The sequence below is a fragment of the Hemitrygon akajei genome, unplaced genomic scaffold (assembly GCF_048418815.1).
Source record: "Hemitrygon akajei unplaced genomic scaffold, sHemAka1.3 Scf000113, whole genome shotgun sequence".
Lineage (NCBI taxonomy): Eukaryota > Metazoa > Chordata > Chondrichthyes > Myliobatiformes > Dasyatidae > Hemitrygon > Hemitrygon akajei.
In genome coordinates, this window is record NW_027331999.1 from 874,730 (window position 1) to 889,469 (window position 14,740).

The 14,740-nt window shown below is 44.3% G+C and overlaps 1 protein-coding gene across 3 annotated transcripts in view; it reads right to left on the reverse strand.

Moving 5' to 3' along the window:
• The window catches only part of LOC140723441 (NACHT, LRR and PYD domains-containing protein 3-like), a 69,140-nt gene extending 55,119 nt beyond the window's left edge, over nucleotides 1-14,021 (reverse strand). For all 3 annotated transcript variants that reach the window (XM_073038015.1, XM_073038016.1, XM_073038013.1), the window contains exon 1: nucleotides 13,876-14,021. The gene's annotated coding sequence lies outside the window, so the exon portion shown is untranslated. The remainder of the gene's footprint in view (nucleotides 1-13,875) is intronic.
• Nucleotides 14,022-14,740: the final 719 nt, after the last annotated feature.

The following is a 14,740-nucleotide window of genomic DNA, read 5'->3' on the forward strand; positions in this document are numbered from 1 at the left end:
TGCAATGCCGCCTGTCGCTTTCTGTAACTGGTCACCCCACCCCCACTGTTTGTTATGTATCGAGACCTTGAACAGAATCAACGTCTTTTCTTTTAAAGGACGTTGAGGAAATCGGCTCGAAACACCAACAATAAACACAGTCACGAGAAAAACGACAGGTATTCATCTGAAGTCACAAGTTTTGGAAACAGAAGCTGTGTTGACAAAACATCTTTTGGCACACTTGCTTTGGAATCTTAACCCCTGATTTGGGAACTGTTTTTAACCTTGACATGAATTGTGGAGAATCTCAACCGTGCAGACAGGATAATGCAAGAACACAAATACCACGACCGACAGAAGGGACAAAATAGAGCGAGTAACTTCGTGCAACACACACAAAATGCCGGATGAGCTCAGCAGGCCAGGCAGCATCTGGGAAAGGAGTCCTGCCGAAGGATTTCAGCCCGAAACGTTGACTGTTCACTCTTTCCCAAGATGCTGCCTGGCCTGCTGAATTTCTCCAACATTTTGTGTGTGTTGCTCCAGCATCTACAGATGTTCTCTTGTTTGCGAATATCTTCTTGATCACTAATCCAAAACATGGGAAACATGTCAACTGGAAGTAAAGATCAGAAATAAATATCAGAAGCTGAATTGTTCTCACATTAATTCACTAAGAACGTTTAGTCTCCCTGTGGGTATATTTTCAAGTCGTTTTCTTCTAGTTTTACACCACACCATCAGACGAGGGTCATTTAGTATCTATGGGGGAGGGGCCGGTGTTGCTGCTCTGTGAGACTCACAGTGCAATTTTCTGTGTCAAGCTGCTGCCTGTCTGCTGGGCAAATTCTGACACGCAGGCATTCCTCGGAGCAGGGAGCGGCTTCTCTGCTGAAAACGAACTAACTACTTCGACATTTCGCGCTCACCTTCAACTGTGAACAAAGCTAATTTAACACTGAATTTAAATATTTCTGTAACAGGAAAAAACATTAAAACACCGATGATATAGAAAAGAAAGTTCACCAGTGTCTGCAATCTGAATGTCTACTTATTACAATTGCTATCAGACTTTGAGAGTTTCCAGTAGTTTATTTTACTTCAAACACCCAATATCTGTAGTTTTAATATATATATGTTTGCGATTTAATTAAATGAATCGATCTGTGGCATAGTCCACGACGATGTTCCGAATGCCAATATCTTACAGTAGCTCTGTATTCTCAGTAGTTTTTCCTGTGTATGTGAGTGAGTGTGTGTCAGGGAGGGCGAAGAGGGAGAGAGACTCTTTCACTGACCTGGGGGGACATTTCGCATATCACTGCAGAAAGGTTTTTCTACAGCGTCTCAGTAGAAACCAACTGGAGAATGTTTGTAGTTGAAGGTAATTGTTTCTTTTAATCCATTTGGTCAATAATTAACTTGTTAATTTGAAGATTTCAGAGTTCCCTTCTCCCACTGACTTCCTTCCCAAGCCCGACAAAAGCCAAACCCCATTGTAAACGCTCCCTGGTTCTGAAGAATCGGAGACGACACTTACTGTGATGTTGAAACCGGACGGAGTTCAGTGAGGTGCCGGGTGAGCGGTGTGCTCACCATACACAGAGATGTCAGTCTGAGCCGCTACACCCGAGGTTATTCGGTTATATAGTGTCTGTCGCTCATTACAAAACACTCGCTATCCTTCCCGCGCTGTCCTCCCACTTGCCCCCCTCCCCGCTGCGCTCTTCTCCCACGCCCTGTCCACTTTTCCTCCCACCCTCTCCTTCCCCACCTACCCCGAGCTCTCTCTCCCTCCCTTCCCATGCTCCACTCATCCCATGCTCAACTCCCCTTCCTCTTTCCCCACACCCTTCCCCGCTCTCTCATGCCTTCATCCCTCTCCATCTCTCCTTCTTTTTCCTGCCCAGCTAATGCCTCTCCTGTCATCTAAATGGGAGAATGTTCAAACATCAGAGGTGCAGAGGGAATCAGGTGTACTCAGGTCTGACTCCTGGAAGGTTAATTTATAGGTTGAGTTTGTGATAAAGAAGGCAAGTGCAATGTTGTCATTTATTTCAAGGGGAATAGAATATAAAAGCAAGGAGAAAATTCTGAGTCTTTATGAGACAATAATCAGGCCATATTTCAAGTGTCATCAACAGTTTTGGGCCCAATATCTCAGAAAGCACGTGTTGTCATCGTTGAGTGACCGCAGGAGGTTCATGAGGATGATTCCAGCAATGAAGGGGTTCACATATGAGGAGCATGTGGCAGCTTTGGGTCTGTACTCACTGGAATTAAGAAAAATGCTGGGGAATCTCATTGACACCTGCTGACTGTTAAAAGGACAGGCTGGGGTGAATGTGGAGAGGATGGGTCCTGTGGTGAAGGTATCCAAATCTGGGGGTTGCAGCCTTAAAATTGAGGGGCGACCGTTTAGAAAAGATTAAAGAAGGATTTGTTTTAGCCAGAGAGTAGTGAATCTGTCACAGACTGTAGTGGAGGACAATCCGTGGGCGTATTTAAGGCAAAAGTTGATTGTCTCCTGATCATTCAGAACATCAAAGGATATGGTGAGAAGGCAGATGTACAGGGTTGAGTGGGATCGGGGATCAGCCATGATGGAATGTCGGAGCTGAATCGATTCTGCTCCTGTGTTTCATGGTCCGGTGACTGTCACAGACTGATTTTTTATGGAATCATGAAAAGAATGTTTTAGAAACAAATATAGACAATATGAGTCTGAAGGAAAAAATTATAAAAATCCAGAAACTCGCAGCAAGCAGAGCATCATCTGTAATTGGTAATGTTGTGGTTTCGAAATCATCGGTAGTGTTCTTTTTTTATCAGTTTTCACATTCATTGACCCTCCCTGCAGCAGAAATAGTCAAACAGACTAATAATGTGAATGTTTTAACACCTGAATGAGAGTTGGATATGGTTTTAGCAGAATGGCCTAAAGTTCTGCTTTAAGAAGAACTGCCTGTAGTTCTGTGGAATGGTCGGGGCCAGACAGTTGCTTACATCAGACCCCAATCTCAGAATCTCACAGAAAAACATTTTCCCAGTACTCTTTCAAATTTATTTACTTGTCTTCTAAAGATAGATGACCAAAACTGCAGTCAATACTCCAAATTCGAACTCACCAATCTCTTTTACAACCTCAAAACAACATCCCATCTCCAGGATTCAGTACATTAATTTACACAGGCAATCTGGAAAAGGCTCTTTTTTATGACCCAATCTACCTGTGACACTACTTCCAATGAATTATGGACCTGTATGCCCAGATCCCTTTATTCCACTGCACTCTTTAGTGCACAATCGTTTACTGTGTAAGACCTACATAGTGCAACACTTTGCACTTGTCTACATTAAATTCCATCTGCCATTTTCAGCTCAGAATTTGCAGCTGTGCCAGATCCCACTGTAACCTGCCTCTCTGCTAACTACACCCCTGATATTGCTGTCATATGCAAATGTGATTATCAAGATAAACACGTTATCATCGATGACCAACAGCAATGGCCCAACTACCATTTCTGTGGCCCTCCACCGGTCATAAACCCCCAATCAGGGAGACAACCATCTATCATCACTGTCGGCCTTCACCCAAAACACCACTGTCTACTCTAATTTATTTCCTTACATTGAACTTGGAGCAAATGAATATTCTTTACCAAACCCCCACATGGGATAGTTAAATGCCTTGCAAAAGTTCATGTTGCCAACATCCACTGCATTGACTTTACTTACTTCCCTCGTAACATTCCCCCTCACCTCATCGAAAAAAATTCTGTCATTGCCAAGCACAGAGGAAGTCATGCTGAACATGCCAAATCAGTCCTGTCTTTTCAAATAGTTATATAATGTGGTGCTTTCAATACCATTCACACTACTGGTGTCAGAATCTGCTGAACAGATCCTGACCCGGATCTGGGCTGTACCTTCCAAATAACCGAACCTAACTTGCACTACCTTACTTTTCCTTTTCTATTTTCTAATTATGATTTATAATTTCAATTTTTATTATACTTAATTCGATTTGTACTTTAGGGAGTGCGAAGCACAGAATCAAATATCGCTGTAACGATTGTATGCTCTAGTATTAATTGTTTGGTGATGTTACGAATGAAGGGAGCAAAGTCGCCCCCCCCCCCTTCTTTTTGAGAATCGCAAGATCGCTATTATTTCGGATCTCAGATCCAGGAAATGAGAGAGATACACAGCATGTCAGAAATGAGAGAGAGAGACGCAGGATCGCAGCAAAGGCAGTTGTTATAGACAACGCAGAATACACAACAAGGTGGAATGTCTCCTAACAAAAGCGGAACGGAACCACTGATTACTGCTATTGTGTCTTGGAGAAGGAATTGTGTATTGAGTACTGTACTGTTCATTGAAACCCCTCAGGGACAACCAGAGTGGTCTGGTTGAGGGATTGCATCATCCCAACCTGATTGACATCTGAGACCCCGTGAGTGAGGATAAGAGGGTCTGGGGAACACCCCTCAGACGCACCAGGAGAAACGCTAGAAATCCAGTGACAGCATTTTATAGCGAAAGCCGGTGAAAGCTCGTGTGCGTCCTCCCTTGCCTGAGTGGCGGGCTCATTACGGAAGAACGGTTTAGCTAAAGGAGAACAGCCACAACAACGAGACACTGACGGATCGAAATCATAAAGGAAGGTTGGCAAATACAATAGCGGTAACTGTTCCCATTCTTCTGTCTGTCTCTCTCTCTCTCTCCAACAATTGCAACACAGCGACAAACAAACACTGGAGCCTGTGTGAACTGAAACGAACTTTATATTTCCATCGGACAATGCATTATCCCCTAGACAACGATAGAGCTTATTTCTTATTATTATTATACCCGCACTTTTAGGTTTCGTATTGATGACGTATATTATCTGTATATTTGCATTGATATTATTTGTGTATTTTTACTAATAAATACTGTCAAAAATAGTACCATCAGGCTTCAACGGACGCCTCTGTCTTTGCTGTTAAGTAACCCAGTTACGGGGTTCGTAACAGTGACAATAAAGTATTAAGTATGAAGAATCACTGGCCTATAGTTTTCTGGTTTAATTTTTCAGCATTTCTTAAACAGAACAACGTTAGCTATCCTCCAACCCTCCATTACCTCACATGTCAGCAAGTATAATTTAAATATACCTGCCACGACAACTCAGTCACCCCTCGCTCCTCACTGAACATCCAGCTCCGTCCCTCCTCATGGCCTATCTCACTCGTCACTCACCCCTGCTTGCTTGCAGCTGCTCTCGCTCACCCATCCTCCTCGCCCCCTCGTCCACACCTCTCCTTCCTCATCTCCATCCTCCACTCCCGAAACCCCACTCACACTACCATTTCCGCTCTACTCCCTCATCCTCTTTACATATTACTCACTCCACTGTCCATCAACCTCTCCACCTTTCTGTCCCATTCCAACAACACTCTACTCTTCTCACTATCTCCCTCACTCCCTTTCTCACAGTCCCTCCCTCTCTCACCCTGTACCTTCTACTCCCTCTTAACCTTTCTCACTCTTCTTTCCCTTCCCACCTCTCACTCCATTTCTCCAGATCTCTCTCCCCTTTCTACCCATCTTTCAAACCCCTCACTCACACACTCTCTCACCCTCCGCCCTCTCTGTCCCTTTCTCTCTAATTATATCTCCTCCCGCTGTCTACCCATTCTGTCCCAAGGTCTACCCCCCATCTACCTACTCCACTGACTCACCCTCATCTTAGCTGCTCCCTGTCCACCTTGCAGACCCTGGCCCTGACCGTTTCCCTTCTCCCTGCTCAACCTCATTCCACCCCTCACCTTCACCCTTACATCAACAATATTTCAAGGGTTATTGGCAACTTTGACTGAGAAAGATGCATGTTTCATACACTGTGTAATGTCTTTATATTAAGGAGTGTCACAGTTGGGAATGTCATGGATCCATTTTTTAAAAAAAGGTATTGGGAAAAAAAGTTTAAAAATTACTGCAGATAATGTGAGTCTGAAGTAAAAATAATTAAATACTGCAAACTCACAGCTGTAATTGGTAACATAGCTGGTTCGAGCCCATCAGCAGTGTCATTTACGACATGCTACAGGTTCATTGCAAACTATTAACAGCTTTGCACATTTACATATGGAGAAATAGTTAAATAGAATACTGAAGTGACTTTGTTTACGGGATTGAGAGTGAAATGTGGAACTAGTTTCAGCAGAAATGCCGCTCCCTGTTCTGAGGAATGTGCTGTTTAAACACAAACCCTGAGCTCTGTGTCTCATAGAAAAGCAACCTGCACAATCCAAATCAATCAATGATATTGCCTCTTCCCCCTTCCTTTCCAGTTCCTCTGAAGGGTCTCAGCCCAAAATGCTCCCTTTGTATTCAGTTCCATACACACTGCCCGGACCTGCTGCGTTACTCCAGCATTTTGTCTTTCCCTAGTTACGAAAGATCCGCGACTGGGAGCGTGTGGGCAGTTTGACATCATATCAAAACATATCCATACTGTTGAATATTCTTGGGGAATTAAGGTGTAAATCATTCAAGTCTGATATTAATTTTGGATTTTTACTCAATCAAACCTTTGTCTGTGATCAAGCAGTCAGAGTCATAGTTAAAGAGTCATATCAAAACAGAACACAGTACAGGCGCTTTGTCTCAGTCATTTGAACCACCTGTTCCCACCCACCTGCACAGTAGCCATATTCACCCATCCATATTTTCAAAGGCGAAATCGTGCTCGCATGTACCACTCCTGTTGGCAGCTCATTCAACATTCTCTCAACCCTCTGATTGAAGACTTATCCACTCATGTCCCCCTAAAACTTTTCATCTTTCACCCACAATGCATGATCTCTGGTTGTCGTTCCACCTGACTTCACTGGAAAAGGCCTGCTTGCATTTACCTATTTCTACCCATCTTCATGTTGTCCTGCTCTATCAAGTCTCCTCTCAATTTTTAGCATTTCAATGATTAAAGTCTGAAACTATTCATCCTTTCCTTATCACCCAGGTCCTCCGGAAACATCCTTGAAATTTCTCCCAACACACTTTCAAACTTACTTACATCTTTCCTGTAGGTAGGTGACCAAAACTACACACAATACTCTAAATTCCAACTAACCGATGTCTTATACAACTTCAAAATAACATCCCATCAATTGCAGACAATAATTTAATTGATGAAGGTCACTATGCCAAAAGCATTTATTAACCACCCTATCTACCTGTGGCGCTGCTTTCAATGAATTATGGACCTCTATTCCCAGATTCTTTTGTTCCACCGCAACGTTAGTGCTCTACTGTTTACTGCGTAAGACCTACCATAGCACAACACTTCGCACTTACCTGCATTAAATTCCATCTGCCATTTTCAGGTCAGTATTTCCAGCTGTTCCAGATCCCCGTAACCTATGATAGATAATTTGCCTCTCTGTCAACTACACCCCTAATCTTGGTGTCACATGTAAATGTGCTTATCAAGTTAAAAACATTACCATCCCACTCATTGATATAGATGACAAACAGCAACGGACCCAATGATTAATGGAGACAATCATCTACCATCACAGTCCACCTTCTAATGGAGACAATCATCTATCATCACAGTCCACCTTCTCCCAAAATGCCATTGTCTACTCCAATTTACTTCCTTACGTTGAACGTGATGCAAATGTATTTTCTTGACCAACCTCCCACGCAGGATTGTTAAATGCTTGCAAAAGACCATGTAAACAACATTTGCTTGATTGGTAACAAGGAAATCTACTTTACTGGTAACATTTCCCATAACCTCTTCAAAAAAAAAATTCTGTGTGTTGCCAGGAGCAAACAAAGTCATGCTGACTGTTCCAAGTCAGTCTTGTCTTTTCAAATACTTACATATGCAGTGCTTCTAATAGTGATGTCAGAAGCACTGGTCTATAGTTTGCTGGTTTATTTTTTTAAGCCTTTCTTCAACAGCATGTGTCTTCAACATATAACCCATGTTAGTATGGGGAGCGGGATTTTACACCATATTCCAGGTACAATCTCAACAAAACGCAAGTAATTGTTAATGTCATTTCACTCTTACACCCAATAACTCTTACAATAAATACAATATACCTTTCACCTCCCTCTCTACCCACTGCACAAACTCTCCATTTTAACATACTCAGGATTTCAGTTTCTGCTACAGAAGTGGGTGATTTGCCATTTCCCACACTGGGCTCCAGTGACCTGTTGTTCCCACTCACTCCTTTCCCTCCATTACCACAAAACATCTCAACAAGAGACACAGAACAGTACAGCACAGTGCTCAGTCTATTCAATTAATGAAGTGGCCAACTAAACTAACCCCATCTGCCAGAACAATGTCCATATCCTTCCAGTTTCCTCACATTCATGTGCTGATCTAAATATCTGTTAAAAGTCCCAATGTATCTGCCACTACCATCACCCCAGGCAGCAGAGACTGGATGGAGGTTGAACAAGATGGTTGATATACATCATTGAGATGATAGGATACAGACTGGACAGAGGTTGAACAAGAAGGTTGATATATATCATTGAGGTGGAGGGATACAAACTGGACAGAGGTCGAACAAGATGGTTAATATATATCATTGAGGTGGTGGCATACAGACTGGACAGAGGTTGAACAAGATGGTTGATATATATATTTGAGGTGGTGGGATAGGGGCTGGACAGAGGTTGAACAAGATGGTTGATATATATCATTGTGGTGGTGGGATACAGACTGGACAGAGGTTGAACAAGATGGTTGATATATATATTTGAGGTGGTGGGATAGGGGCTGGACAGAGGTTGAACAAGATGGTTGATATATATCATTGAGTTGGAGGGATACAGACTGGACAGAGATTGAACAAGATGGTTGATATATATCATTGAGGTGGAGGGATACAGACTGGACAGACGTTGAACAAGATGGTTGATATATATCATTGAGGTGGTGGGATACAGGCTGGAGAGATGTTGAACAAGATGGTTGATATATATCATGGAGGTGGTGGCATACAGACTGGACAGAGGTTGAACAAGATGGTTGATATATCAATTTGAGGTGGTGGGATACAGAATGGACAGAGGTTGAACAAGATGGTTGATATATATCATTGAGGTGGTGAGATACAGGCTGGACAGAGGTTGAACAAGATGGTTGATATATATCATTGAGGTGGTGGAATACAGAATAGACAGAGGTTGAACAAGATGGTTGATATATATCATTGAGGTGGAGGGACACAGACTGAACAGAGATTGAACAAGATGGTTGATATATATCATTGAGGTGGAGGGATACAGACTGGACAGGTTGAACAAGATGGTTGATATATATCATTGAGGTGGTGGGATACAGACTGGACAGAGGTTGAACAAGATGGTTAATATATATATTTGAGGTGGTGGGATAGGGGTTGGACAGAGGTTGAACAAGATGGTTGATATATATCATTGAGGTGGAGGGATACAGACTGGACAGAGATTGAACAAGATGTTTGATATATATCATTGAGGTGATGGGATACAGACTGGACAGAGGTTGAACAAGATGGTTGATATATATCATTGAGGTGGAGGGATACAGACTGGACAGACGTTGAACATGATGGTTGATATATATCATTGAGGTGGTGGGATACAGACTGGACAGAGGTTGAACAAGATGGTTGATATATATCATTGAGGTGGTGGCATACAGACTGGACAGAGGTTGAACAAGATGGTTGATATATATATTTGAGGTGGTGGGATAGGGGCTGGACAGAGGTTGAACAAGATGGTTGATATATATCATTGTGGTGGTGGGATACAGACTGGACAGAGGTTGAACAAGATGGTTGATATATATATTTGAGGTGGTGGGATAGGGGCTGGACAGAGGTTGAACAAAATGGTTGATATATATCATTGAGTTGGAGGGATACAGACTGGACAGAGATTGAACAAGATGGTTGATATATATCATTGAGGTGGAGGGATACAGACTGGACAGAGGTTGAACAAGATCGTTGATATGTATCATTGAGGTGGTGGGATACAGGCTGGACAGATGTTGAACAAGATGGTTGATATATATCATGGAGGTGGTGGCATACAGACTGGACAGAGGTTGAACAAGATGGTTGATATATAAATTTGAGGTGGTGGGATACAGAATGGACAGAGGTTGAACAAGATGGTTGATATATATCATTGAGGTGGTGGGATACAGGCTGGACAGAGGTTGAACAAGATGGTTGATATATATCATTGAGGTGGTGGAATACAGAATGGACAGAGGTTGAACAAGATGGTTGATATATATCATTGAGGTGATGGGATACAGACTGGACAGAGGTTGAACAAGATGTTTGATATATATCATTGAGGTCGAGGGATACAGACTGGACAGAGGTTGAACAAGATGGTTGATATATATCATTGAGGTGGAGGGATACAGACTGGACAGAGGTTGAACAAGATGTTTGATATATATCATTGAGGTGGAGGGATACAGACTGGACAGAGGTTGAACAAGATGGTTGATCTATATCATTGAGGTGATGGAATACAGACTGGACAGAGGTTGAACAAGATGGTTGATATATAAATTTGAGGTGGTGGGATAGGGGCTGGACAGAGGTTGAACAAGATGGTGGATATATATCATTGATGTGGAGGGATACAGACTGGACAGAGGTTGAACATGATGGTTGATATATATCATTGAGGTGGTGGGATACAGGCTGGACAGAGGTTGAACAAGATGGTTGATATATATCATTGAGGTGGTGGCATACAGACTGGACAGAGGTTGAACAAGATGGTTGATATATAAATTTGAGGTGGTGGGATACAGAATGGACAGAGGTTGAACAAGATGGTTGATATATATCATTGAGGTGGTGGGATACAGGCTGGACCGAGGTTGAACAAGATGGTTGATATATATCATTGAGGTGGTGGAATACAGAATGGACAGAGGTTGAACAAGATGGTTGATATATATCATTGAGGTGGTGGGATACAGACTGGACAGAGTTTGAACAAGATGGTTGATATATATCATTGAGGTGGAGGGACACAGACTGGACAGAGATTGAACAAGATGGTTGATATATATCATTGAGGTGGAGGGATACAGACTGGACAGGTTGAACAAGATCGTTGATATATATCATTGTGGTGGTGGGATACAGACTGGACAGAGGTTGAACAAGATGGTTGATATATATATTTGAGTTGGTGGGATAGGGGCTGGACAGAGGTTGAACAAGATGGTTGATATATATCATTGAGTTGGAGGGATACAGACTGGACAGAGATTGAACAAGATGGTTGATATATATCATTGAGGTGGTGGGATACAGACTGGACAGAGGTTGAACAAGATGGTTGATATATATCATTGAGGTGGTGGGATACAGACTGGACAGAGGTTGAACAAGATTATTGATATATATCATTGAGGTGATGGGATACAGACTGGACAGAGGTTGAACAGGATGGGCGGGGAATGAGCAGATGGGATCAGCTGGGAGAAGGGATCAAGGATGATCACTGATGGTCTTCAGGAGGAGGGGTTGGTCAACAGCCCGCCCCTACATTTCTAATGAACAGCACTGTTTATTGTTCTTGTATTAAAATGCTTTTGTGGGATTATGATGGGATGTTCCAGTTCATTTATTGTTACCATTTAGCTTGGATTATACAGTTACTTGCTTGTGTATTTCTGGGTCACACTAACTGTAACCAGGGTGTGTGATGGTCGCCTCCCCTGTCTGTATGAGACTGGTTGGGTTCACTCTTGGGGTCGTGCCTGCTGGTCTATTTTGTGTTTATCACGATAAAACTGTTATTGAGTTCAATGAACTGCCTCATCTGTCATTATGGACCAAATGCTCACCACAATACTACTGTATAAAAGATCTGAAAATAACAAAGCTGGAACAAACCAGAAGTCACATTGGTATGGTGACTGCTTTGCCCATGGCTGCAAGGAACTGCAGAGTTACGGACACAGATCAGCTCATCACAGAAACTAGTCTCCCCTACGTGAACTCCTTCTGGACTTCCCACTCCCTCAGTAAAATCAAAGATCCCCAGAACCTGGGCATTCCCTTTTCTCACCCACCCCCATTAGGGAGAAGATACATATCCCCAGGCTTAAAAGCGGTTTATCTGAAGTGAAAAAAGTTTTGAGAAGTTCCAGGAAGCGAGGCGAAGTCGACAGTTCGGGAAGTTAACGGGACTCATTGGCCAATATTAGATTTCTCCAACAAATCCACGTCAGCACAAAACGGTGACTGCACTCCGCCGGCAAAAAATCACTGCATTCCGCCGACTGTGAGTATGCGCAATGCGATTTTCACATCGACCGGGGGGGGGGGGGGGGGGGCCTCGGGAAAAACCCGCAGGCTGCAGATCTGCGGCAGAATAAGAGCGGAAAACAGGATACCGTGATCGGTGGCCGTGTCTCCCCGACAATAAACCGGCTCCACAGGACATAGGAGCAGAATTAGGCCGTTTGGCCCATCGACTCTGCTCCGGCGTTCAATCAGGGTGACCCTTTTCCCCCTCCTCAGCCCCACTCCACGACCAGATAGTTGGAAAATGAGTAAATGGCCGACAGTTCGGGAAGTTACCGGGACTCACTGCCGACTCGACACTGGCCTCAGTACTCACCGACGGGAATCTGATTTTTCCCCCGGCTCCCGGCCCGAAGGTATATATATATCGTTTCAACAACGAACGGGGAGAAAAACCACCATCGATCCGGGGGACGGGGGGGGGCGGCGACTGTCAGCATGCACAGGGTGATTACTGCGTCAGAGCGGAGGGTCACCCCAGGGAGCAAATTCCAGTGACCGACCCAGCAGACTCAGTGAGGAACAACATACACGCCCCTCATATCTTCATTAACCTACCCCCCTCACCTCAAATGGCTGGCCTCTTATCTTAGAAATTTCAACCCTGGGGAAAAATATATCGTCTATCCACTCTATCCCTCTCATAATCATATAAATGTCCATCCAGTCTCACCCCAGCCTGCGCCGCTCTGGAGAAAACAACACAAGTTTGTCCAGCCTCTCGTTATAGCTCATGCCCTCTAATCCAGGCAGTGTCCTGGTAAACCTCTTCTGCGCCCTCTCCAAAGCCCCGACATCCTTCCGAGAATGGGGGCGACCAGATCTGTATGAAACATTCCAGATGTGGTCTAACTAGTTTTATAAAGCTGCAGCACAACTTCCCGACTTTTGAACTCAATGCTTCAACTAATAAAGACAACCATGCCATTTGCCTTCTTAACCACCCGATCAATCTGAGCAGTCTCTTTCAGGGAGCGATGAACTTGGAGTCTAAGATCCCTCTGATCATCAACACTGTTCAGGGTTTTGCATTTAACAGTGTACTGTCTCATACATTCGACCTACCGAGCTGCCAAGGTGATCATCACTAATCAAATCTCACTGAGATTTCTCAGGTCCTGTTGAATTTATTGCCAAGTGCACAAGTACGGGAAGGTACAGGTACAGAGAAACACTGACTTGTGGCAGCATCACAGGCAAGTACATTCAGATAACACACGGAACACAAGTTATACGATTCTCCGTCAGTAACAATATCGAAATATGTTTTACTTCATCCTGCTAATAGGACCAGGGGCTGAGCGGCGGCTCATCTCAGACGGTTCGGTGTGAAGGTCTCACAACCCGGACCGACCCCGGCAGATTCTGTGAAGGAAGCGAGGCGAGGCCGCCAGTTCGGGAAAGTTCATTCCCTCCCCCTTCAGGTTTCACCGATCACCTTGTGTTTCTCTCTCCCTTCCCCACCCCCACCTTTTATTCTCCAGTTCTCTTGTTTGAATTCGGGACCTCCCCGCTCCGGACCTGCTTCAATACTCACCGAAATGAAACTGTTGTCGTCGCCCCGCAGAGAATAATCCGTCCCCGGCTCCCCAGCCCAGGGGGCGAGGGTGAGGACCCCCTCCCGATCCCGATCTCGATCCCACGGCCGACCCGCTTCAACAAAGAACGAAAAACACCGCCGCCCTTCCCGTACTGAGCATGCGCGATGTCGCCCGCCCGTCACCAGGTAAGTGGGCGGGGCCTCGGAACGCAGCTGCAGATCCACAAACCCGCCTGTCCAGGTAGACCCATTGTCTCAGATTGCTCCTGCCACACCGAACTCATTTCTGCATACCTTGACGCTGTCTTATCCCCCCTTGTTCAATCCCTTCCCACCAATGTTCGTGACACTTCTCACGCTTTGAATTTTTTCAATGATTTTAAGTTCCCTCGCCTCCACCGCCTTATTTTATCCATGGACGTCCAGTCCCTCTATACCTCCATCCCCCACCTGGACGGTCTCAAAGCTCTCCGCTTCTTTTTGGATTCCAGACCTAAACAATTCCCCTCTACCACCACTCTCCTCCGTCCAGCGGAATTAGTTCTTACTCTCAATAATTTCTCTTTTGGCTCCTGCCACTTCCTCCAAACCAAGGGTGTAGCCATGGGCACCCGCATGGGTCCCAGTTATGCCTGCCTTTTTGTTGGCTTTGTGGAACAGTCCATGTTCCAAGTCTATACGGGTATCCGTCCCCCTCTTTTCCTTCGCTACATCGACGACTGCATTGGCGTTGCCTTCTGCACGCATGCTGAGCTCGTTGACTTCATTAACTTTGCCTCCAACTTTCACCCTGCCCTCAAATTTACCTGGTCTATTTCCGACACCTCCCTCCCCTTTCTTGATCTTTCTGTCTCCATCTCTG